A 4,595-nucleotide genomic window follows, 5' to 3' on the forward strand; every position below is an offset into this window, starting at 1 on the left:
CTCGGCCTCGTCACTAAGGTTGTTCGCCAGGGTAGCCTCCTCCTCGGAGACGCTTTCGATGTGTCCCTTGGGGGTACCCATCATGACGCATTCCCGAGAGGGGTGGTGGCTCCCCCTACTAGAGTCAGAGCTAGAGGGTGACCCTGGCTCCTCTATGAGGAGGTCGTGGAGAGACTCCGTGATGTGTTCGATCACCCCCACGAACTCATTGTTCATGGGGAACAGGATCATGTGTTGTGCCACAAGGTGGCTAACGGTCGCCGTGGTGTTGCGGAGACCGAACGGAAGCACTGTCGGGGCACTCTGTGCGGGGTGTTCTGGAGAGAGGGTGAGGCGGCGTGGGTCCTCCTTGGATGGCTGGGGTCCCAGGGAGACGCCGAGCTGGTGCTCAAGCCTCCCGTAGTTGAGGCCGATGGAGGGGAGAGGTTGGATGGCGGCGTGAGCCAACGCCAACTCTCCTCCTATCGTGATGATGAAGTCTAGGTCACCGAAGCGCACGTGTGCGCCTAGGGCCCAGCTGATTCCATGGCTAGCCATCCGTGGCTTGATGTTAATGTCGGAACACGCAAAGGTCCCCTACCTGGCGTGCCAACTGTCGGTGTTTCGAGTAAACACCAACTAGTAAATTTGTATTTATTGCGTGTTGGGCCCGGATGGTGTAATAAAAGACACAAGGTTTATATTGGTTCGGGCAGAACATCCCTACGTCCAGTTTGCTGCTGTTGCTTGTGTTATTAGCATCGAAAGGTTCATAGTAGGGGGTACAAACGGTCGAGGGAGGGACATGTTCCAAGTCTCTGATGGAAAAGTTGCAAGGACACTGAGAGCTTGGTTGCTTCTTAGCTGTGTGTTATGTGATGCGTGGTGTGTTGAAATCGATCGGTCTCTCCCTCTAGTGGGGTGCCCTGCCTTCCCTTTTATAGATCAAGGGGGTGCAGGGATTACAAATGGGGGAAAGAAGAAAAACCAGATGCAAAGAAGGTCCTTCGAAGGTGCCGGGTCTTCCTTTTTCTTTGAGCCTGCCCTGCTGACACGACAGACGATGCCAGAGATAGCACGTTCGCTGATCCTGATAGGGCCATATTCTGGCTTCGTTCAGCAAGTGGTCACGTCCCATCCCGCCCCGGCGGGCGACGCGACGCACCAGGGGGGCGAGTCACGACCCTACAGGGAGCAGACAGTGTACAGGCTCCACGTTCATAACTGTAGATGACATGAGTTTCCTCCTGGACTGTAGTGGTTGTCGTATGTTTCCGTCAGGATTCATGTCCGAGGGCAAATGCCGGCACCCATAACACTGTAGGACAAATGTCGACGCCCACAACACTGTTTGGGCTCTGACATGCCTGGAAGGGCTTAAAGCGCCCGTCTGGTCATATCCTGATGGTACTTTTCTATAGGTGGGCAGGGTTGGGTCCTCGGTATTGCGTTGACTTGAGTGTCCCGCCTTATCTGCGTGCGTAGTTATGAAGGAGCAGCGCACAGACGTCAAGAGAGGCGGAGTCTATCCCAGTCGTCGGGTGAGGCGAAGCCAGACCTCGGACGTCGGGCGAAGCGAAGTCTACCTTTAGACATCGGACGAGGGGGAGCTTTCCCCCAGACGTCGGGCAAGGCGGAGCCTGCCACCGGACATCGGACGAGGCGGAGCCTGCCCTCGGACGTCGTTCCGCCTCGTCCCCGGATGTCGGGCAAGACGGAGCCTGCCCTCGGACGTCGGGCGAGGCGGAGCCAGCCCTCAGGGGTCAGGCGAGGTGGAGCCAGCCCTCGGAGGTCGGATGTGGCGGAGCCAGCCCTCAGGGGTCGGACGAGGCGGAGTTAACCCTCGGTCGTTGGGTAGGAGGTGTAGTCGCGTTCTTATCTGTTCGGAGCCATCAACATTTGATGGTTATTAGCTCCTCATCTTTGGGTACCCCAGTATTCAGTCCCCGACAGTGGCATTTGGTCCTCTGTTGTATATTAATTAGTTGCATTATTACAAGCACTACGCTATGCAGACACACAATGATTATTAGTTTCTTGGAAATAAACTCTGACTTACTTATTGATTGGTCGTTGTTGCAGATGTCCGAAAATGGCTGTGGGTTTAGGGTCCGTTTGGTTGGGCTTTTGGCTTTGGCTTTTGGCCCCAAAAGCCAAAAGCCCAACCAAAGAGGCTGCTTTTGGAGGCTGCTTTTTCAGAAGCAGCTGCTTTTCTGTAGTACATTTTTGAAAGCTGGTTTGACCCTGCTTTTGGCTTTTGGCTTTCTGCTTTTCGAAATTAGTGGAATAAAAAGCTCTTCCATAGTTGTTTCAAGAGAGATAAAGATAGAAGGTATATTTTATACTTGTTTAACCAAACAGCTTTCAGCTTTTCTACAGCTCACAGCCCATAGCAGCTTTCCCACAGCTCACAGCCCGCTTTTTCCCACAGCCACAGCTCAACCAAACACACCCTTAGAGTATCTCCAATAGACTTTCTAAATCTCACTCTCTAAATCATTATTTGGAGAGTCATTTGCATAAAAATCGTTTTCTATATTTTTTTTCACTCTCCAACGGTCTTTCTATATCTCATGCACACTCTAGAGAATCATTCTCGTATTTTATTTTTGGCTAGCGAGAAATTCGAAATAGAAGATGGCTATATTTGGATAGCTATTTAGAGAAGCTGTTGAAAAATAATTTTTCATCAAAATCTCTATTCGTAACATTTAGAAAGGATTTAGAGAGTCTCGGCTGCTTACTCCGTCTAAACAGGCTTGCACCAGAGCGAGCGCGCTCGTGTGGTTGTGTTCATGACATGGCGGAGGCAAAGAGGGTCATAAACGCTTGCATCGCTGAAGAATACCTGGACGCCATCGCAGCACTTGCTGCTCGGAGCCTCCGATGATTCACATGCACCGCCGTTGTTGGTGAGGAAACAGGAGCATGGAGGCACCAGCGACTTCGCCAGCGTTGTCCGGCACTCCTTTGGACGCAGCGGCGGCGGCGACGGCGGCGGCGGCGCAGGTGGCGTCACGTTGTAGCAGGGGATAAACGGAATCTTTGGAAACAAGGGAGGGCATGGTAGAAGCCGCGGCAGTGGCAGGTCAGGGATCTCGTACGAGGCCGTCGGGTGCAAGACGACTTCACCGTTGGCCGACGGCGCAGGAGCCGCCGCGGCCTTGGCTGCTCCTCCGTCTCTGGCGGCCGCAGATTGGTGCAGCAGGCTGGGCGTGACCACAGTGAAGGCGACGAGCAACCCGACGATCAGCGTGTAGTTGCTGGACGGCGCCATCGATCTCTTTGGTCTTTGGATATATGGAGGCGTAAACTAAAGGATTCTGAGGCTTGGCTTCTGTGGTGTGAGCCCTGAACGAAAGGAAAGGATCAATTTAATAGGAGTGTCCTGGTGTTTAGGGTTGGCATGCCGTTGAGATATCTCTCTGATTCTGGTACTACATTGTCTGTTGTATATTTGTTTTTTTAATGAAAATCTGTTGTATATTTGTTATTACCTAGACTAGAATATATACGGAAATGCTTTGATCCGAACCGACTCTTTACTCGAGTATCGGACGGACGTGGGGCGCGTGGCCATATCAATTTTAATTCTCATCTAGTCTAGTTCAATGGACACAACCTTTATTTATTTATATCCACTTAATTCATCACATGTCCATCTCCAACTCGGCCCGCACCTGCCTGCTCCTGCTCCTGCTCCGCCGCCCGCCCCGCTGCTCATGTCGCAGCTCCGCGCGCCCGCCCTACTGCTCCTACCGCTACTTCTGCTCCGCTGCCCGCCCCGCCCGACGACACAGACACGCGCCGCCAGTGCAATGAGAAGCGCCGGGCCCTAGCGCGGAAGCCCTCCGGCCTCGCCCCTGCTACGGTTGCGGCGCCCCGATGTAGACGGCGGAAGAGGGCCACACCGAATATGATGCATATTGAAAGTGTACATTTCAAATGTTTCAGATGGTTTAGATATATGTTGCAAGTGTTTCACACGGATACTGCAAAAGTAGATTGTGATGTTGCAATTGTTGTACACGTATGTTGAAAGCGTTTGTCCCCAATGTTTCATTTGTTTTTTCAGACGTATGTTGCAAGTGTGTTTATCTGGACGTTGCATATGTTTCACACATATGTTGCAAGTGTTTTATCTGGATGATGCTTATGTTTGGGACGGTTTTCAAGTGTTTTTGCAAGTGTTTCATATGCCTATTTCAAGTATTTCATCTGTTTTTTTTATGTTTCAAGTGTTGCATCTGGATATTTTAAAAGAAGATTGGGTGTTACACATGGGATGCGCGTTGAAAGCGGAAGGAGGTGCGAGCAGTCCCCGCGCGGGCGATGTTCGGGCAGTGTGGACCCCCGCATGGGCACGGGTGACGCAGGCACAGGCAAGCGACATCTAGGCGGCGTAGGCCCATGCATGGACGTCTAGGCGTGAAAGCGAACTGCAGCTACGGGCGCCTGTACGCGGGCGTCCGTCCGGACGTCTAGGCGCTAGATATCTACAGATGCAAGATCTTGTAGATCGCAGTAACCTTTCGTTCTGTTGTTGTATATTAGGGTTATGATTCATGATCTTCAAAAGAAGGAAACAGAATGACGATCACAATGTAGAACTGCTA

At 52.0% G+C, this 4,595-nt stretch overlaps 1 pseudogene; it reads right to left on the minus strand.

Annotated features, from left to right (window-relative positions):
• Positions 1 to 1,095: 1,095 nt before the first annotated feature.
• Positions 1,096 to 3,256, minus strand: LOC136543806 (uncharacterized; annotated as a pseudogene).
• Between the last annotated feature and the right edge of the window lie 1,339 nt (positions 3,257 to 4,595).

The sequence above is a fragment of the Miscanthus floridulus genome, chromosome 3 (genome assembly GCF_019320115.1).
Source record: "Miscanthus floridulus cultivar M001 chromosome 3, ASM1932011v1, whole genome shotgun sequence".
In the NCBI taxonomy this organism is placed as follows: domain Eukaryota; kingdom Viridiplantae; phylum Streptophyta; class Magnoliopsida; order Poales; family Poaceae; genus Miscanthus; species Miscanthus floridulus.